The sequence below is a fragment of the Nicotiana tabacum genome, chromosome 1 (assembly GCF_000715075.1).
Source record: "Nicotiana tabacum cultivar K326 chromosome 1, ASM71507v2, whole genome shotgun sequence".
In the NCBI taxonomy this organism is placed as follows: Eukaryota; Viridiplantae; Streptophyta; class Magnoliopsida; order Solanales; family Solanaceae; genus Nicotiana; species Nicotiana tabacum.
The window spans coordinates 181597854-181620651 of NC_134080.1; the positions used below are offsets into that span (position 1 = coordinate 181597854).

General features: G+C 40.9%; 1 long non-coding RNA gene across 1 annotated transcript; it reads left to right on the top strand.

Annotated features, from left to right (window-relative positions):
• Nucleotides 1-2801: 2801 nt before the first annotated feature.
• On the top strand, nucleotides 2802-11497 carry LOC107795968 (uncharacterized). The gene is made up of 2 exons (XR_001650282.2): nucleotides 2802-8185; nucleotides 9378-11497. It is a non-coding gene; the product is annotated as an uncharacterized LOC107795968 (long non-coding RNA).
• Nucleotides 11498-22798: the final 11301 nt, after the last annotated feature.

The following is a 22798-nucleotide window of genomic DNA, read 5'->3' on the forward strand; positions in this document are numbered from 1 at the left end:
TACGAAAGTTGAAAAGAGGTTACTTTATGATATTACTCAAAGGCAAAATGGTCTTATGATAATTCCGAAAGATTTTATTAACATACTTTTCATGCATTGCATTCATGTACATTGTCCCGTGACTAGATGGCGTTATATACGCGTATATATTTATGTATATATATGTATATGAGATATGGGAAAGGTTATGGCGTTATATACGCACCACCACCTGTTCAGCTGGTATACGTTGATGATTTTGCCCACAGTGGCCAAGATGATATGATGAGATGACCTCAGAGGCTGATGATGTTATGAAACATGTACCTATGAACGACATGACATTCATACGCATATGCATGATACTATAATTATTTCATGATTTACAAAGTTATTCAGACTTACAGGTTGAGTCATTTACACTATATTTCTTCCATGTCTCTTATGTATTTATTTATGTGCCTTACATACTTGGTACACTATTTGTACTGACATCCCTTTTGCTTGGGAACGCTGCGTTTCATGCCTGTAGGTCCCGATAGACAGGTCGAGAGCCCTCCAAGTCAGCGGAAGATGTTGGTGCACTCCATTTGCTTCGGAGTTGCTCGTTTGGTTAATATGATTTAGACGTGTATTGTTTGGTATGGCGGGACTCTGTCCCGACATTTATGTACTTTTAGATGCTTGTGACATATATCGGGTACGTGAAAGATTGTAAGGCCTTGTCGGGCTATGTTTTGAGTTTATAAATGATCATGTTGGCCTATTAGGCCCGTATGTCACGTGTATATGATGATGTAATAAGAAAGATACGTTACGCCTAAAGAGATTATTGAATTAGAATCTGAGTTGAAAGAAGAGGTCCTAAGGTTGAAAGGACAGATGACCGAAATATACCAAGCCTAGATTAATGGGCGTGCTCTACCATTATTTCCCACTAACTACACTGAAAGCCTTGTCATCATTCCGCCACTGTCACCAATCCAGATTCCTATTGCTACTGATATCTCCCCACAACCTTTTCATACTCCACCTACGAAAATTACCTCATACCCCACTCCTTTAACCACTCATGTTTTTGTAGCTCCTCCGCCAGCTACTCTTCCTCGATCCTCTAGCGAGACTGTGTTCAAAGTCCCCGATGCCCAACACTATGCTCCAGAACCAACTTTCAAGGTCTCGGATCCATACTCTCACGCTCCTTATTTTGAGCCTCTTGGTGAAACTGAAAAGCCTGCTAAGACATTCAAGCAAGTTGAGATATCCAGGAAGGTGAGAATCTTAAAGTAGTCTTTAAAAAACATGCAAGGGATAGGGAGCCAGATGAGCATGTCTTAGAAAGACTTGTGCTTGTTTCCTGATGTCCAACTACCTACTGGGTTTAAGATGCCAAAGTTTGATTTGTATGACGGACATGGAGATTCCGTGGCCCATTTGAGAGGCTACTGCAGTAAGATGAGAGGCGCCGGTGCGAAGGACAAATTATTGATTGCGTATTTCAGTTAGAGTCTGAGTGGGGCAGCTCTGGAGTGGTACACCCGCCAAGACGCTAGCAGGTGCTACACCTGGGACGATATAGTTCAGGCCTTTGCCCGACACTTTCAGTACAATATAGAAATTGTCCCAGATCGCATGTCCCTCACCAAGATGGAAAGGAAGCCTAATGAAAGCTTTAGGGAATACAGGCTCATATGGAGAGAGCAAGTTGCCCGAGTCAATCCACCGATGGAAGAAGACGAGATGGTTGAGTATTTTCTTCAAGCCCAAGAGCCTATTTACTTTGGACGTTTGATCTCGGCTGTGGGTAAGCCTTTTAATGATGTGGTAAAATGGGAAAAATGGTGGAAGATGGGCTAAAGTCAAGCAAGATCATGAGCTATTCTGCTTTAAAATCCACAACACAAGCAATTCAGAACGACACAGAAAGCTTGCTGGGTCAGAAGGAACATGATGATGTTGCCATGGTTGTCTCAGGATCACGACATGGTCCAACGGGTCCACCTCACCAATATACTCAGCCTCAACCCCAATCCCAAACCTATCCCCGAGCTCCACATTATCCACCCCAGTATTATCCTCCGAACAATGTCCAGTCATCTATCCAACCACTAGGTCACTCCTTATGGCGAGCGCCAACACCGCATAATGCACTTTTGCCTTCATAACATATTCAAGCATCCAACAACCCTAGAAAACTGAGGCATATAGGGGAACAAAGGCAAATAAATAGTTTCACGCCAATCGGAGAATCCTACACAAGCTTGTTTGAAAAGTTAAAACATTCTGGCCTGATTGGGCTGCTCCTCAGCTATACTCCGAACCCATATGTAAATGGTTTTGATCCTACTTTACGGTACATGTACCACTCTAATGTCCAAGGGCATAGCATTGAAGAATGTCGTGCTTTGAAAAGGGAAATAGAAAGAATGATGCAAGAAGGCATAATTGTGATCCAGGACAGTGACACCTAGAATATCACACAGAATCCTTTACCTGCACACGATGATGCACACTTTGTGGGGATGATGCGTGGTGACATAGAGTATGAGAATCCTCTTGAGAACTTGCTGACTGAAGTTAATGATATTGAAATTTGTAATAGTCTTGGTAATATTGATATGGAACTCAGTGGCTAAGATGTCGAGCTTGGTAATTAGAAAGATGCTCTTTTCTTATCTAGCCGGGGAGGAGTCTTGGTGGTTTATTTTGTTATCATTTCTGTTGTTCGGGTTATTTCAGGGTTGTAATCCGGATATGGTCTTGTGACTCAAACCCTTCTATCCTTTTGTTTTGCCTAGTTCGTTTAGTCATAGTAACTCATTTAGTGTTATCTAGTTTTGTTCCAGGGTTGTAACCCAGTTTATTTTGCTTGTTTTTTGGTTCAAACCCTTTTACCATCTGTCTAATACAATTTCCTGTTATCTGTTATTTCTAGTCAGTTTTGTTTAGTTCTCTTTTCCTTTTATAGTTCATTTCATGCTGGCTCTAGTGACATGACATGCACGTATAATTCTAGGCATGGTCTTAAATGTTAGTCTAATTATGAAGCAATAAATAATTTTAAAGATGATAGGGACGTTTGAGGGAAATAAGTATAGATTTGGACATTTTGAGATCATTTAAATCCTGAACTGTGTGAAACTGGGGCAGATAATTTAGAAAGTTAATAGGATGACAAGAATTCATTAAAGGAGAGTGCATCCTAGACAATTTGAAGCGAACAACTTTGAGTTTAAGTGCATCTCAAGTTACGAGATAAAGCCAAGGGAATTTTCTTCAAACAGACGGAGGGTATCCATCGTGAAGAAGAAATCACCCAACAAGAGCTATGTACTTAACAAGGCACTTAAAAAGAAGTGGAAGACATATGAGTGATATCAATGCCGAAGCTGTAAAAGAAATATTGTGCATGATCTTCAATTTTCATCATCAAGTTGCAGGTATTGTACTTGGCATTTTCAGAGATTGGGAGGCCATCTTTCAGCTACCCAAACACTTTATACCCTTGAATATCCTTTTGAGCCTGTGCTAATTTCTTTGACCTCCCCTCTTTTGGAATCAATTTAGAGTCATAAGAAAAAAGTTCATGTCCCCATAGGTTTGTTTTAGAAAGTTCATTCCAAAAGGAAAAAAAAGAGATAACGAAAAAAAGAAGGAAAAAGAAAAAAAAAGAAAAAGAAAAATAGTAACAAAAAGTATTCTTTTGAACTACGTTCGACTCGATTCTTGTTACCACAAGATATGTAGGCAGCCTTAAGATTCGGTCGCACCAAATAAAATATTTCATAATCCCACGAAGTCGAGAGTGGGACAGTCTTTCTTAGAAATTTCATCTCAAAAAAAAAGAAAAAAAAAGAATCAAATTTCCTTGTTTTAGAAATTAGGGTAAGTTTTTATAATTGATTCCAAAAGTTGTAGATAAATTAACCCTATTGTCTTAGTTATTTTGAGCCTTTATGATATCCCTTATTTCTAATACTGTCCAAAAGCCATATTACAGTCTAAAAGACCTTCCAGATAATCTTTGAGAGTGCTGAGTCAGACATGCCAGGAGCATATGATATTTCTATCGTGGTTAATGCCTTGTCATCTGCAGAATCAGAGGAAATAAGAAGAAAAGAAAAAATAAGAGAGTCTTATCGGTGAAAACCTTTATAGGAACCATAAGGCGACGGGGAGTTGAGAGAAAGGAAAAATGATAGAGGCTTAATGGTGAAAACCCTTCGGGCACTACAAGTCGAATAAGGATCGTGGATCAGATAGGATAATTGGAGCATTGAAGCCCAATTTCACGGCGAAGAGGTACAACAAGAGTTGAATATTAGACTTGCTTGATAGATTAGGCCACTTAATCCAAAAGTTCATGTCATGGCCATTAGAGTTGGTATCCACATCAGATAAGTTTCTACTTTGTAATTTTCTAGTTAGATATCATCCCTTTCCATTGCCCCTTACTTTGTTCCTTTTTCATTGTTCACGTCCACTTTTGAGTCCGTTTGATCAGAACAAGTGAGAAATGATTTCAAATTTTTTACTAGATTTTCAATTGCACAAAACGGAATCTGGCTAGCACATCAAAGCGGTATAAGTCAGGAAAGTGGCATGCGCACTGAGTTGATAACAATTGATGTGCTTTGGAATTCATGTGAAATGCAAAGGTTTGGTAAATGTCAATTCATAAGCACAATGCAATATATAGAGGGTATTGGGCCTGAACGAATCAGAGGTGTTTTCTGTGATAAAGGTTGACAGAGAAAGTGGTTAGCCAATAACAATCAAGGTCTTCCAAGTTTAAATCAAAGTTATCATGGCAAGTGTAGAAACAATCACCTTCAAGGTCAAGTCCACAAACTAACTACCATGTTTTAAACTCACAAGTTTTCTTTGTTTGAAATAAGGATGAAGGCTATGTTCATATCAAATCTTGGAAGCTTGAATTTTTCAGGTGTAATGCCCCAATTCTACTTACACAAAGGCTATTGAGAAGATCACACATCACCCCTAGGAGACGCACTTCCTAGTCTGGGTCTTTCGGGTTATATTTTGTTTTAGGAGACGCACTTCCTAAATTGAGTTTTATCCCTAGGAGACGCACTTCCTAGTTTGGTTCATTCAAGTTTCACCCCTAGGAGACGCACTTTCTAGTCTAGGTATTTCAGGTTATATTTTTGTTTTGGGAGACGCACTTCCTATATTGAGATATCACCTCTAAGAGACGCATTTCCTAGTTTGGGACATTTAAGTTTATTTCTAGGAAATGCACTTCCTAGTTTGAGTCATTGAAGTTTTAACCCTAGGAGACGCACGTCCTAGTATGGGTCTTTCAAGTTATATTTTGTTTTAGGAGACTCACTTCCTAAATTGAGATTTTACCCCTGGGAGACGCACTTCCTAGTTTGGGTTTTTCAGGATATACTTTTAGGAGACGCACTTCTTAAATTGAGATTTCACCCCTAAGAGATGAACTTCCTAGTTTGGGTCATTTAAGTTTATTCCTAGGAGACACACTTCCTAGTTTGGGTCATTTAAATTTATTCCTAGGAGACGCACTTCCTAGTCTGGGTTTTTCAGGATATACTTCTAGGATACACACTTCCTAAATTGAGATTTTACCCCTAGGAGACACACTTCCTAGTTTGGGTCATTTAAGTTCATTCCTAGGAGAGGCACTTCCTAGTTTGAGTCATTGAAGTTTCTCCCCTAGGAGATGCATTTCCTAGTCTGGGTTTTTCAGGATATACTTTTAGGAGACACACTTCCTAAATTGAGATTTTACCCCTAGAAGACGCACTTCCTAGTTTAGGTCATTTAAGTTTAGCCCTAGGAGATGCACTTCCTGGTTTGGTTCATTCATGTTTCACCCCTAGGAGATACACGTCCTATTTTGGGTCTTTAGGATACACTTTTAGGAGACTCACTTCCTAAATTGAGATTTTACCCCTAGGAGACGGACTTCCTAGTTTTGGGTCATTTAAGTTCATTCCTAGAAGACACATTTCCTAGTTTGAGTTATTAAAGTTTCATCCCTAGGAGACGCACTTCCTAGTCTAGGTCTTTCAGGATATACTTTTAGGAGACGCACTTCCTAAATTGAGATTTCCTCCCTAGGAGACGCATTTCCTAGTTTGGATCATTCGGGTTTTATTTTTAGCAGACACATTTGCTAGTCAAAGTTTCTTAGTTTTACTCACAGGAGTTGCACATCCTAGTAGAGTCTTTAGTTTACTCTCATCATTGCATTAATAGCATAAGTGGTTTACATTTTTGCTACAAACTCACAAATCTTCCGAGTGCAAACCGGAGCAGAAAATTTGTTTGTTTTGTTGTTTTGATTGCAGGAACCCACCTGGAGAATGAGAGAATTTGTTTCGGAGTTACTTCAAATTTCAAGCCAGTAGCAGGCTCCCACCTGAAGAACAAGGGAAGTCATTTTAGAATTCAATTCAAGTTAGAAGTAGTTGAAGATCGCCTCAAGAATGCGAGTCAACGGTCCGAGATGACCAACAAAAGTAGTCTCAATCCAGAATAAAAGAAAAGAAAAAAAAGAAATGAATCCAAAATGCAGAAGCAGATGAAAAATGTGAACTGCTCAAGATATGACTTAAGTCACGAGCACTACATGTCTGGTCTTGATCCGAAGAAGCCGTGGAAGAATGAACCAGCACCTACAACTAGCAAGCATCAAGGTTCAAATCAAAGTCTGCATGAAGAACCATTCAAAACTCAAGATAAAGCTTCAGAAGATTTATAGATAAGAATCTTGTAACTCATAGCTGATAGGCTTGTTTAGTTCTTTTAGATTTTGATTTTGATGTAATAACACGACCGCGGACCGGAACCTCGACGAAACAGTACCTCACTCGACTCTCTCATCCTCTCCACACACTCCATTACTTCATCCACTTCTGAACTACACGTGGCCTGATACCTTTATAGCCAAGGATATGTAGGTAGCTCAGATACCAGGGCTCGGTCATAATCTTTTACCCATCTTTCTTTTCTTTTGAATAAGCGTCGGGTCATAAATCAATTACGTTGCTTATTGTTCTTTGCTCCGAAAACTCTTCGTATTTTCAAGCAAAGAGGGGCAGCTGTAAGCACTTAATTTTTGACCGGCGTAATTTTTTTTAATATTCCTAGTATTTTTACGGATTTATTTAGGTTAACTTTAATTTTCTAGAATTTTAGTCCATTTTATATTAACTAAGACTTTTGAAAAATATATATATAATAAATAATTAAAAGCCCAAAAATAATTTTACTTTGTCTGATTTTATATTTAAACTAAGGTCATTAATATTTTAGAACAGTTAGATTGGGCTAGGATTTTCAGATTTATAAAAAACCCAAGCATATTTAGCACAATTTTGAGATACTTAAGCCCAATAAACGCAAGATCTATAACCCATCTGACCCATCTCCCATTCTAAATCATAGCCATTTATTCAATTCAATTCTATGGTCAAGATCTTTCCCCTATGCCATATAAAAATCTAATTATAACCCCCCCAACCCTAGAGCTAAGACTGAAGAACGACTGCCCACCCCCTGAAAAAATTTCCATCGTTCTCACTCTAATTTTGACATGAAAAAGCAGCCAAACTTCCTAATTCTAAAGAACCCAGCCGCACCCCACCTCTCTTCAACATTCTAGCCGCAACTCCCAAAACACCAGCGACACAGACCTCTGCCTAACCAATTCTTAAAATTGAAACACTCCCAAAAATGAGTTATCTTCCCCAAGTTAAAATTTAGTAAATGAATCCCTATTTTTTAGTTCCATTACTCACTGTATTTCCAAAATCCCTAACAAATAAAGAGAGCAACAAGCAGCGACACATCACTTGAAGAGAAGGACCTAACTGAGCTGCAATGATTGATAAATTTGTGCATATTGGTTCATAGCTTTGAGCTCACAAATTTTAAAATATGTTCTTAAAAAGAAATGGAAGATGTTTCGCTCACATTGAATTCTTCTAATTCTTTGTTTAGCTCACGTTGAGATTTCACAAATCCAACACTTTGTCTTCTTAAAATTCCAATAAATCCAAACCAAAAAATATAGACTGCGTTTCTTCTTTCCGATTTGGACTGTGATTCCCAAATATGGAGTTTGACTGTGATGTTGTTGAGGTGAGTCCGAGCTCGGTTTGGTGAGATCAGCTCGTCCACGGTTTCGCTTCGGAGTTCGTCAACTCTGTTTGAGGTCCATTTCTAAACCTTGTTCCTAATTACTTTTCAATATTCTTCCTTGTGTGTTTGGGATTTGAATAAAAATTTTGTTGTTGTTCTTTTCATTCGTGTACTTATATGATTAGACATCTGGAATTAGTATATTGAATGAGAATCTGATTGCAATATTATGCTGGGTTTGTTTGAAATTCTCTTCAAAGACTAGAAATGGGTATGTGGATTTGCTCTAATTTCAATTGAGCAAACTATTAGTTGAATTGAGAAAATAGGCTTAGAAATCAATGGGAATTAAGAGGGCAGTGGGCTTTTGGACTAAAATTAAAAAGAGATTAGACTCAAGATAATTTCATTACTACTTATTCTTTCTTTTGGGTTGAATCGCTACGAATATATTTTAGGCCGATCACGCTTGGGTAGGCAATCTTTCGGATATTTTTGACATTTGCGTGATATAATTACGGGTTCCAAAATTAAGGTCGAAGTATTTGTTCGCGCAACTTTGGGCGAAACAATCTTAATAGTAATAAAATGCTATTAATTGTGCACACGTTCGTGTGACACGAGTACGTTTTTAAAATGAATATTTGTAGGAAATGATTTAGGCGCGGTTTAATCTATCATCGCGATTGTGTACACGTTCGCGTGACATAATTTCGATTTTTTTCCCAAAATAAATCAAGATATGCGTTCGCGTAACTTTGACCAAGTTTTTCTTAAATAATTAAGTGTTGTGAATTGTATACACGTAAGCGTGACATGATTCTTGACGCGCCAAACCGAATGAGTACACGTACGTGTGACACGTTTTAGGATAATATCTTAATTAAAAGAGCTAAAATGCACATAGGTTCGAAAATAAGTAATTAGACAAATTAATTAAGCCAGGTATGATTAAAGCGACCGTGCTAAAACTACGGAACCCGAAAATACCTAACACCTTCTCCCGGATTAACAGAATTTCTTACACGGTCTTCTATTTTCAAAGACCATAAATAGAGTCAATTTTCTCGATTTGGGATTTAAAATAAATCGGTGACTTGGGACACCATAAATTATCCCAAGTGGGGACTCTGAATCTAATAAAAAATTCCATTTCGATTATTGTCACTTTAATTTGAAAAATTCCCTATCCTTTTCCGGTAAAAAGGAGGTGTGACAGACCCCATTCGTTTCCTTTTATTTATATTTCAAACTAACATTTACAGGTGACGTACAAGGAGCCGTACAAAGTTTTAGGTCTGAAAGTACGGATTGCACTCTTTTTCCCTTGAACCGGTTTTGTCCCAAATGGGTTTTACGGCAAGGTTTTAACGAGCAACAGTAGATCGTGCTAACTTAGAATAGAAGACCGGCCATGAATCGGTGTTAAGGATCGCATCAACAGTATCCGAGGCTTCTCCCTATAATCAACCTCGAATACTAGGGGGCGTTACCCTCCAATATCGACTTTAGGCAAGGAAATTACTTCGTGATGGAAGGGTCTCGATAGGTAGGATTTATTGTAAGGGCCAAATGATCAAACGAACCGTGCCCGCATAGATTGCTCGAGCCCTAACATAAAGCATGTATGCATGTATAACTGGTTTGCACTAGAATAAAGAGAAGTATCTTCCTTGCAATCATCTTGTCTTTTAAATATTTCTTATTTACATTTCTTAAGAAATTTTGTGCTTCCGATCCCATAAAGGTAACGAGCCCAAGGGCCGCTTTAACTTGAGATCGAACAATCTCTCTCTCCCTCGAGGACTGTCGTCCGAAAACAATCTTGAATGGTTCAAGCTATCAAACATCGGGGGCATAATACGTATTAGGTAACCCCCGAATTTTAAAGGCCACAACCATCCGCACTCGAGGACTGTTATCTTACGCAAGCCTGGATAACTCGGAAAAGCAAGTCCACTTGGCGACGCCCGAACTAAAAGACTACGACCATATTAATGGAAGGAAGTATATGTGTCATTACATGTAAATGGTTGTAAGTTATATTCTAGACTTTAAAAGCCCTTTGAAGAGTTCATGAGATCCCATGACCATGTCTGGTAGCATTGTTCTACACCATGTACCTTTGACTTTGTTTGGCTTGTTGATAACAATAGAAATCTGAAGTTAAGTGAGCTATGCCTATTGTTTTGTTTCCTGAAGATGATCTTCATGTTCTGTGTTGTTTTGCTTAAATGAGTTCTTTAGTTTCAAATACTATTCTATTGACATGATTTGAGGCATTACTTTGAATTCCCTGTACCTTAAAATAGAAACTTACAAGTTGTGATGAGTAATTGAGTTTGGCTGGTTAATTTGTCTGTTAAGCTTATAAGTCAATGATTTTTGTGTTGAAGTCTCCATAGAGGAACAAGGATTAATAACTATTGGTATTTGTTATGGAGATAATAACCTAATTATAAGGGGTCCTCCCTGGCACAAACACTGCTCAGATTTCTTGAGACCCTTGTGAACTATGAAGTGTTAAGGGATCAAAGGAAAACCTTGCGAGGAGGTATAATTTACTCTAGAGGTCAATAGTTGTTGACTTTGAATAATCTTTGGAGGATTATCACAAATGTTAGTCTAACTTTCTTTGTTTGTTTAAGATTACAATTATGTATTATTTATTTTATATTTTTTTCCCTTTATTCCTTATATGCGAGTACTAATTGCATTTTCTCTCCTTTTGCATGAGCAACTTGGGCCAACGGAGTTCAACTTAAACTCTGCCCAAGTTCGAACAAATTGAGATGCTGTTTTTGGGAGAAATTCAAAAATAGCTAGATTTACAAGTGATCGTTAAAAAATAGCCCAGATTCAAAAGTAATTGAAATTTAGCCACTTTTCATGTAAAAATAAATTTGAACAAAAACACTGTTCAAAATTCGAAAAAATACTCCAGCATAATATACCGGTCCAGCATAATATACTGGAGTTTGGAGCACCGGTGCTCCAGTCTCCAGTATATTATACTGGAGCCAGCAAAGTTTACCGGTCCAGCATAATATGCTGGAATTTCATACACAAGTGCACCGAACTCCAGTATATTATGTTGGACCAGTCTCTTTTGCAGCAAAATAGTGGCTATTTTTTATTGACTTGGTAAACGCTGACTATTTTTGAATGACCAGTCCGAAAACTGACTAGACCGTGCTGTTTTTACGTTTCTTATCACTATCCTGTTGATATCTGTTGCTGATTTAAAATGAGTGGGCCTGATGCTTCATCAGTCCATTACAAAGAGTCTAGCCTCCTCACTTTACACTACTACCGTTATTAGTTCATTTATATAGTTGTGTTATGAAAACCTGACATTGATATTATATGCTCATCTATTTTGTTTTGATTGATTAGCCAGGGAATAATTTTAACGTAACTAGTCATGTAGGATGAAGGCAAACGCAATTAAGATAATTTTCACTTCACAAGACAAACAACCACTAAAGTTTGAGTACATGTTAACCGATTAACAATGAAGTTCTGTTTTCACCCGTTTGTATTTTCTAATGAATTTTGTTAGAGTTATTTGCGGAATTAGATCAAAATAAGTGACGTAACTATTTAAGAGTTCAATTGATCGCTTAGGAAAACTAGAAACAAAATAATTTGGAAGAAAAACGCGCAGGCAGAACATAGGCTTGAACCCGATTTCCCCAAGATAAAGTTATTTTGGAAGGGGATTTTTTCATTCATATGCCTATTAAAAACTTTATTACCCTATATATCCATGTTTAGTTAATTACATGGCATAAACAAGTTTTGTTTACAAAATATATACAATCCACCTTAAAAGACTCTCAAATTCATTATTTGTGCCTTCAATCAAGGAATTTAGTTACACCCCTTTCTTTTTTCTCTCTTCTCTCCTCTCTTCTCTCCAGATGCAATTGAATGTGTACCACGCTGTTTAATACTGACCAATTTCATCCCATTTGGGACTTAATTTATGCATTAAGTTTGGACTGACGTATTAAGTCAAATGCATAACGTTCCATGCCAATTTATAGGTTCAAGAAAAGATGGAAAAATATAGGTCAGGAAAAATATAGATCTTTTCTTAAAAATTCCCAAGGATTGTTTTGAGAGCAGAAGAAGATAACATATGTTCTTGCAATTTTGGAAAGATCTGGGAAAAAATCATTCTCAGGTCTACACTTCATATACTTTATATTTCCATACTTCCTCAACTCACCACTCTGCCCCATAATCACACTTGAATCTATATATCCCTGCATAAATTAGTTAGTTAGTTTCAAAAAACCTCTATAATTTATTAATGTTTTCGGCTAAACTCACTAGAAATGATGGATCCTGCACATCAATTGACACATTGGAACCAAGAAGGAGCTGCATAAAAACATAACTACTGTGTTATAAGTAGACATATTGTTACGATCCTAAACCCGGACCCGATCGTGATGGTGTCTCTCGTGAAGACAAGGCCAGCCGACACATTCCCAATTTTTTTAAGCAATTAAAATAATAAGTATTAAGTCTTAAACATGATAAAATCCCAAAATAAGCAGTGACAATATAATTTGCGGAATTAAAACATGCACAACCCGACATCGGGGTGTCACCAGTCATGAGCATCTATCAACATACTATCAGTCTGAAGAGTTTACATAGTCTAATACAGAGCTAAGACAGAGAAAATAAGATAAGGGAAGAAGCTTTGGGCTGCGAATGCCGGCAGCTACCTAGAGAATCTCCGAATCCGCTTGAGCTGGAAGGATCAACACTCGCTAGCGGGACCTGAAGCGCCTGAATCTGCACACGAGGTGCAGGGAGTAAAGTGAGTACTCCAACTCAGTAAGTAATAATCGTAAATAAAGACTGAGAAATAAGAAATCACATAAGGCACATCTCAGGCTATAAGAAGCAGTAAAAGCTAGTAAAAAGTAATGAAACAATGAAAATATGCAAGTCACTTTAGTTCAGTTTAAGCTTCTTAAAATCCCTTTTTAAACATTTAAGCAAGTAAAAGGCAGGCAAATATAAAAGGTAAGCAAATAAAAAAATGCCTCTCGGACACAATACCAACAGAATCAGCCCCTCAGGCAACACATGGAACAATAACCAGCCCCTCGGGCAACACATGGAATAATAACCAGCCCCTCGAGCTGTATCTCACATCACAATAGGTACCCACGCTCACTCGGGGTGTGCAGACTCCTGGAGGGGCCCCTTACGGCCCAAGCGCAATATCAAGCCATCTCGTGGCATAATCACATAGGCTCTTGGCCTCATATCAACAAGCCACCTCGTGGAGTACAAATCTCAAGCCCTCGGCCTCATAACCATAATCAGGTGTTTCCTCACAACATGAGCCCTCGGCCTTACTCAGTCAAAATTCTCACAAGCCACTCGGGCAACAATAAAATATGATGCTCAGCCCAAAATATCGTTTAATATATCATTTTAAGTGTTAAAGCAGAGTAGACATGGCTGAGTTATGAAAACAGTAGACTATAGCATGACTGAGTACAAGTATAAAGTCAAAACAGTAAGGAAATATTAGTAAAAATCTACTAAGGGTTCAAATAGTTAGCATGAGGCCCAAATATGACATTCAGCCCAAAACATGATGATAACAAACAGTTTTCAATCAAATACGTGGTAAAACAATCATTCGGGATGGACTAAGTCATAATTCCCAACAGTGCACGACCCCACGTTCGTCATCTAGCGTGTACATCACCTCAATATAGCACAACTATGTGCAATCCGGGGTTTCATACCCTCAGGACAACATTTACAATCATTACTCACCTCTATCCGGTCCAAATCTCTAGCTCGCGATGCCTTTGCCCCTCGAATTGGCCTCCGGATGCTCCAAATCTAACCAAAATCAGTGCAAAACTATCAAAATATGCTAAGGGAACAAAGCCCACTCGAAAGAAATTAAATTGTAACACAAATCCCGAAATTGGCCAAACCCGACCCCCGGGCCCACATCTCGGATTCCGATAAAATTTTACACCAATGGACTCCTTATCACTCCCCGAGTTCATTCATACTAAAAGCATCAAAATTCAATCACAAATAACCCCTCAAATCCCAAATTCTAGGTCTCCAATTTCAAGCTCTAGTTCTTCAATATTAGGCTTAATTTCAATGATTAATTAGGTAGAATTCACATTAGAATCGAGTATTAAGTCCATGAATCTTACCTCCAAGCGTTTTCCCTTGAATCCCTCTTCAATCCTATTCAAAAAGCTCCAAAATTGCTCCGAATTGGTGGGTTAACCCCAAAATCGCGGACAAGATGACTATTTAAACATTCTGCCCAGGCCTCAATTCCTTCATCGCGAACGCGGTCAACGCCTCGCGTTCGCGAAACACAAAGTAACTTTGACCAAAAATCCTCTTACGCAAACGCAACCAGACCCTCGCTAATGCGATGGTTCCTCATCCTAACCCTTTGCGAACGCGCTCCCTCTCTCGCGAACGCGATGAACAAAACACCCTGAACCCCAGTTACTCAACTTCCTCTATGCGAATGCGGTCCACCTCGCGAACGCGATGCACAACATCCCAGCCCTTCACGATCGCAGAGCCTTCCTCACGAATGCGAAGGCTAAATCCTCAGCCTCCTCAACTAACCCTTCGCGAACGCGAAGGCCATTTCTTTGCAACACTGAACAGAAATTTTCTGCAACTCTCAACATATAGAAATGATCCGATTGACCACACGAAACTCACCCGAGGCCCCTGTGACCTCAACCAAACATGCCAACATATCCCAAATCATCATTCAAATTTGTTCCAACATTCGAAATACTCAAAACAACATCAAAACACCAAATTCGCATCAGATTCAATCCTAAGAATTCCAAAATCTTCTAAATTCGCTTTTGATAAAAAACCCAAGCAAACCACATCCGAATGACCTGAAATTTTGCACACATCTCAAATGACACAACGGAACTACTGCAACCCTCAGAATTCTATTCCGACCCCTATATAAAAATCTCACCTATCAACCTGAAAACGCCAAAAATTCAATTTCACCAATTCAAGGCTAAATCTACTCCGGACCTCCAAAACACATTCCGATCATGCTCCTCAGTCCCAAATCACCTCCTGAAGCTATCCGAACCATCAGAACTCACATCTGAGCCCTCTAACACATAAGTCAACATCTAGTTGACTTTTCCAACTTAAGCTTCCTCAAAAGATACTAAGTATCTCAAACCTTACGAAATCCTTTCCGAACCCGAGCCAACCAACCCGATCACATATAGAACCGATAGACAAAGCAATAAGAAGCAAAAATGGGGAAAACAGAGCGGTACCTCATGAGACAACTGGCCAGGTCGTCATATCCTACTCCTCTTAAACAAACGTTCGTCCTCGAACGAGTCAATAAACATACCTGAAGCCTCAAACAGGTGAGGATATCTACTCCGTATCTCCCGCTCGGTCTCCCAGGTAGCCTCATCCATAGGTCGACCTCTCCACTGCACTTTCACTGAAGCTATATCCTTTGATCTCAACTTTTTAACCTGACGCTCCAAAATAGCTGCTGACTCCACATCATAAGTCAAATCGCCATCCAACTGAACCGTGATGAAATCCAGAACATGAGACGAATCCCCAATATACTTCCGGAGCATAGAAACATGAAATACCAAATGCACACTCAACAAGCTGGGTGGCAAAGCAAGCTCATAAGCTACCTCTCCAATCCTCCGAAGCACCTCAAAAGGCCCAATGAACCGAGGACTCAACTTACCTTTCTTCCCAAATCTCATAACACCCTTCATGGGTGAAAACTTCAACAGAACCTTCCCACCAACCATGTAGGACACATCCCGAACCTTCCTGTCAGCATAACTCTTTTGCCTCGACTGCGCTGTACGAAGCCTCTCCTGAATTACCTTCACCTTTTCTAAAGCATCGTGCACCAAGTCTGTCCCTAATAGCCTAGCCTTACCCGGCTGAAACCAACCAACTGGAGATCTACAATGCCTCCCATACAAAGCATCATATGAAGCCATCTAAATACTCGACTGGTAGCTGTTCTTATAAGCAAACTCTGCAAGCGGTAGAAACTGATCCCATGACCCTCCAAAATCAATGACACAAGCACGCAACATGTCCTCCAATATCTGAATAGTGCGCTCGAACTGCCCGTCCGTCTGAGGATGAAAAGCCGTGCTGAACTCAACCTGAGTACCCAACTCTCGCTGCACCGACCTCCAAAACTGCGAAGTAAACTGAGTGCCCTTATCTGAAATGATGGAAACTGGGACACCATGCAAACGAACAATCTCTCGAATATAAATCTCTACCAACCGCTCTGAAGAACTGGTAGTACACACAGGAATGAAGTGCGCGGACTTGGTTAGCCGATCCACAATCACCCAAATAGCGTTGAACTTCTTCAAAGTCCGTGGGAGCCCAACTACAAAGTCCATGGTGATCCGCTCCCATTTCCACTCTGGAATATCCATCCGCTGAAGCAAGCCACCCGGTCTCTGATGCTCATATTTCACCTGCTGACAATTGAGACACCAAGCTACAAATCTCACAATGTCTTTCTTCATTCTTCTCCACCAATAATGCTATATCATATCTTGATACATCTTTGCGGTACTCGGATGAATGGAATACCGCGAGCTATGGGCCTCCTCCAGAATCAACTCCCGAAGCCCATCCACATTGGGCACGCATATCCGGCCCTGCATCCTCAACACCCCATCATCACCAATAGTCACATCTCTAGAATTATCGTGCTGAACTCTGTCCCTAAGGACAAGCAAATGCGGATCATCATACTGGCACTCTCTGATGTGATCATATAAGGAAGACCGAGAAACCACACAAGCCAATACCCGACTGGGCTATAAAATATCTAACCTCAAGAACCGATTGGCAAAGGCCTGAACATGAACTGCAAGAGGTCTCTCCCCAACTGGAATATATGCTAAACTCCCCATACTCACCGCCTTTCGGCTCAAAGCATCGGCCACCACATTGCCTTCCCCGAATGGTACAATATAGTAATATCATAATCCTTTAGCAACTCTAACCACCTATGCTGTCTCAAATTAAGATCCTTTTGTTTGAATAAGTGCTCCAGGCTACGATGATCAGTAAACACCTCACAAGACACACCATACAAGTAATGCCTCCAAATCTTCAACGCGTGAACTATGGCAGCCAACTCCAAATCATGAACAGGGTAGTTCTTCTCATAGGGCTTCAACTGATGAGAAGCATAAGCAATAACTCTACCCTCCTGCATCAACACACACCCAACACCAACTCTCAAAGCATCACAATACACGGTATATGAACCTGAGCTGATGGCAAAACTAACACTAGAGTTGTGGTCAAGGCTGTCTTGAGCTTCTAAAAGCTCTCCTCACACTCATCCGACCATACAAATGAAGCACCCTTCTGAGTCAACTTGGTCAAGGGCGATGCGATAGACGAGAAACCCTGGACAAACTAGCGATAATAGCCTGCCAAACAAAGAATGCTGCAAATCTCTGTGGCTGAGGACGGTCTGGGCCAACTCTGAGCCTCCTCTATCTTCTTCGGATCAACCTAAATAACCTCGCTGGACACAACGTGCCCCAAGAAAGCCACCGAACTGAGCCAAAACTTACACTTAGAGAATTTTGCATAAAGCTTCTCCTCCCTCAATATCTGCAACACAACTCTCAAATACTTCACGTGCTACTCTTGATTACGCGAATACACCAGAATATCATCAATGAAGACTATGACAAACGAGTTGAGATAAGGACGGAACACGCGGTTCATCAAATGAATGAACGCTGCTGGGGCATTGGTCAGCCCAAAAGACATCACCAAGAACTCATAATGACCATATCAGGTCCTAAAAGCCGTCTTAAGAATATCCGAGTCCCTGATCTTCGACTGGTGATAACCTGAACGAAGATCAATCTTGGAGAACACTCTCGCTCCTTGAAGCTGGTCGAATAAATCATCAATGCAAGGCAAAGGATACTTATTCTTAACTGTTACTTTGTTCAATTGCCTATAATCAATGAACATCCTCATAGTGCCATCCTTCTTATTCACAAATAGAGTCGGCGCATCCCAAGGCGACACACTATGTTGGATGAACCCCTTATCAAGGAGTTCTTGAAGCTGCTCCTTTAACTCCTTCAAATCCGCTGGTGCTCTATGATATGGAAGAATAGAAATGGGCTGAGTGCCCGACATCAGGTCAATACCAAAATCAATATCCCTGTCCGGTGGCATGCCGGCAGTTCTGCAGGAAACACATCGGGAAAATCCCTCACAACTAGAACAGAATCAATACTGGTAGTCTCTGCACCGACATCCCTCACAAAGGCTAGATATGAAAGACAACCCTTCCCAACCATACATTAGGCCTTCAAGAATGAGATTACCTTACTGGGAACATAATTAGTCAAACCTCGCCACTCAATCCGTGGCACACCCGGTATAGCCAATGTGACTGTCTTGGCATGACAGTCCAGAATAGCATGACACAGAGATAGCCAATCCATGCCTAAAATAACATCGAAATCCACCATACACAATAATAAAAGATCTACTCGAGTTTCCAGACCCCCAATAGTCACCACACACGACCGGTACACATGGTCTACAATAACAGTATCGCCCGCCGAGGTAGATACATGAACAGCTGAAACAAGAGACTCACGGGGCGTACCCAAACAATGAGAAAAGTATGATGACACATAAGAAAAGGTGGAATCGGGATCAAATAATACAGAGGCATCTCCATGGAAGACTGAGACAATACCTGTAATAATAACATTGGAAGCAATAACATCGGGTCTAGATGGAAGTGCATAGAAACGGGCCTGATCGCCACCTGATCGACCTACCCCTTTAGGGTGACCCCTAGCTGACTAACCTCTACCCCTAGCTGGCTGGGCGGGTGGTGGTGAAGTAATTGGTGCTGAAGCGGATGGCTGACTCCTCTGCTGAGATGAACCCGCAAGATGACGAGGACACTGCCTCCATATATGACCCATATCTCCACACTCATAGCAAGTCCCCAGTGCTGGAAAAGGAGACTAAAGGGAACCCCTCACACCGGAATGACTAGCACATGCACCTAGCATAGAAAAGCCCTGAACTGATGTAGCACGGGATGAACTCTGAGTTGGAAGGGCACTAAGTGATGACTAGCCTTAATGAAAACTGTGAGAACCATGACCCGATGATGCCCCACGATAACTTGGGCTAGCTGGCTGAGCATGCCTGAATGGACGACCTCTGCCGTGCTGAAACTGACCTCTCGAAGGAGCACCACTATAACTAGAATATCCTCGAGCGTCTTGGCCTTCCTCTCCTCTCGTTCCTAGCAATGAACTAACTCAATCTCATGAGCAATATCTACAACCTCCTCAAAAGTCGCATAAGACATCCTTTCCCTGGTCATAAAAATACGAAGCTGATAAGTGAGGCCATCAACAAACCTCCTAATCCACTCTCTATCTGTCGGAACCAACCAAATAGCATGACGAGCTGACTCCGAGAACCTCATCTCATACTGCGTCACAGTCATCTCTCCCCAACACAACCGCTTAAACTGCCTGTGCAGCTCCTCTCTGCGAGACTGCGACACATACTTCTCCAAGAAGAGAACAGAGAACTGCTGCCAAGTAAGGGGTGCTGCACCAATAGGCCTATGCATCTCAAAAGCCTCCCATAAAGTGAAGGCAGCTCCAGAAAACTGATAAGTAGTGAAAGCAACCCCGCTGGTCTCCAGAATACCCGCTGTACGAAGCATCCTCTAACACTTATCCAAGAAACCCTAGGCATCCTCGCCCTCTGCACCACTGAAGATCGGAGGCTAAAGTCTACCAAACCTCTCCAACCTACGCTGCTCGTCCTCTAGCATGGCAGGAACTACATAGTCTTGAGTAGCTGCAACCGGCTGGGATGGATGTGCCTCCGGTGTCTGAAGTCCCTGCACGACTTGCTCAAGTGTGCGAGCGGCGGAAGTCTGAGTGCCTCCCCCGGCCTGAGAAGTAGCTGCGGCTGTAGTAACTGAGACCGCCTAAGCTAGGCCAGTGCAAACTGATAGAATCTGAGCCAAGGCCTCTTGAAGACTCGGAATAACAATGGGCACCCCTGGTGCCTGAGCTGGTGCTGCTGGAGCGCCCACAACTGGGACCTGATCCTAAACTGGGGCGGCTGGTAGATCTGCAGATGCCGCCCTAGCTACTGTGCGGGCCACACCTTGCCCTTACCGCGACCACGACCGCATCCTCGGCCACTAGTGGCCACAACTGGTGGTACTGGTAGTCGTCCATCCTGACCGGTAGCGCGAGTCCTCACCATCTGTGAGAGAATAGAATAACAGACGTATAGTACTTGGATCGACAAATTCGTACGACAAGAATTTCAAGAATATGAAGTTTTTCCTAAAGGTTCCGCAGCATCTCAAGGATAAATACATATGTCTCCGTACCGATCCGCGATACTCTACTAAACCTGCTCATGACTCGTGAGACTTATGTAACCTAGGCTCAGATACCAACTTGTCACGACCCTAAACCTAGACCCGGTCGTGATGGTGGCTCTCGTGAAGACAAGGCCAGCCGACACATTCTTAATTTTTTTAAGCAACTAAAATAATAAGTATTAAGTCTTAAACATGATAAAATCCCAAAATAAGCAGTGACAGTATAATTTACGGAATTAAAACAGGCACAACCCTACATTAAGGTGTCACCAGTCACGAGCATCTATCAATATACTACCAGTCTGAAGAGTTTACATAGTCTAATTCAGAGTTAAGACAAAGAAAATAACATAAGGGAAGAAGCTTTGGGTTGCGAACGCCGGCAACTACCTAGAGAATCTCCGAATCCGCCTGAGCTGGATGGATCAACACTCACTAGCGGGACCTGAAGCGCCTGAATCTGCACACGGGGTGCAGGGAGTAAAGTGAGTACTCCAACTCAGTGAGTAATAATCATAAAAAACGACTGAAAAATAGGAAATCACATAAGGCACATCTCAGGCTATAAGAAAGCAGTAAAAGCCAGTAAAAAGTAATGAAATAGTGAAAATATGCAAGTCACTTTAATTCAGTTTAAGCTTCTTAAAATCCCTTTTTAAACATTTAAGCAAGTAAAAGGCAGTCAAATAAAAAAGGTAAACACATAAAGAAACGCCCCTCGGGCACAATACCAACAGAATCAGCCCCTCGGGCAACACATGGAACAATAACCAGCCCCCCGGGCAACACATGGAATAATAACCAGCCCCTCGGGCTGTATCTCACATCACAATGGGTACCCGCGCTCACTGGGGGTGTGCAGACTCCTAGAGGGGCCCCTTACGACCCAAGCGCAATATCAAACCATCTCGTGGCATAATCACATAGGCTCTCGGCCTCATATCAACAAGCCACCTCGTGGCGTAAAAATCTCAGGCCCTCGGCCTCATAACCATAATCAGGTGTTTCCTCACAACATAAGCCCTCGACCTTACTCAGTCAAAATTCTCACAAGCCACTCGGGCAATAGTAAAATATGATGCTCAGCCCAAAATATCGTTTAAAATATCATTTTAAGTGTTAAAGCAGAGTAGACATGACTGAGTTATGAAAACAATAGACTACAGCATGACTGAGTACAAGTATAAAGTCAAAACAATGAGGAAATATTAGTACAAATCCCCTAAGGGTTCAAATAGTTGGAACGAGGCCCAACTATGACATTCAGCCCAAAACATGATGATAACAAACAGTTTTCAATCAAATATACGGTAAAACAATCATTCAGGATGAACTAAGTCACAATCCCCAAAAGTGCACGACCTCACGCTCGTCATCTAGCATGTGCATTACCTCAATATATTACAACGATGTGCAATCCGGGGATTCATACCCTCAGGATAACATTTACAATCATTACTCACTTCTACCCGGTCCAAATATCTAGCTCGCGATGCCTTTGCCCCTCGAATCGACCTCCGGATGCTTCAAATCTAACCTAAATCAGTGCAAAACCATCAAAATATGCTAAGGAAATAAAGCTCACTCGAAAGAAATCAAATTGCAACACAAATTCCGAAATTGGCCAAACCCGACCCCTGGTCCACATCTCGGATTTCGATAAAATTTACATCAATTGACCCCTTATCACTCCCTGAGTTCATTCATACTAAAAGCATCAAAATCCAACCACAAATGACCCCTCAAATTCCAAATTCTAGGTCTCCAATTTTAAGCCCTAGTTCTTCAATATTAGGCTTAGTTTCCATGATTAATTAGGTAGAATTCACATTAGAATCGAGTATTATGTCCATGAATCATACCTCCAAGTGCTTCCCCTTGAATCCCTCTTCAATTCTGTTCAAAAAGCTCTAAAATCGCTCAAAAATGGTGGAAGTTAACCCCAAAATCGCGGACAAGATGACTATTTAAACATTCTGCCCAGTCCTCAATTCCTTCTGCGAATGCAGTCAACGCCTCGCGTTCGCGAAATACAATGTAACTTTGACCAAAAATCCTCTTATGCGAATGCGACCAGACCCTCGCGAACACGATGGTTCCTAATCCTAATCCTTCGTGAATGCGCTCCCTCTCTCACGAACATGATGAGCAAAACACCCTGAACGCCAACTACTCAACTTCCTCTATGCGAACGCA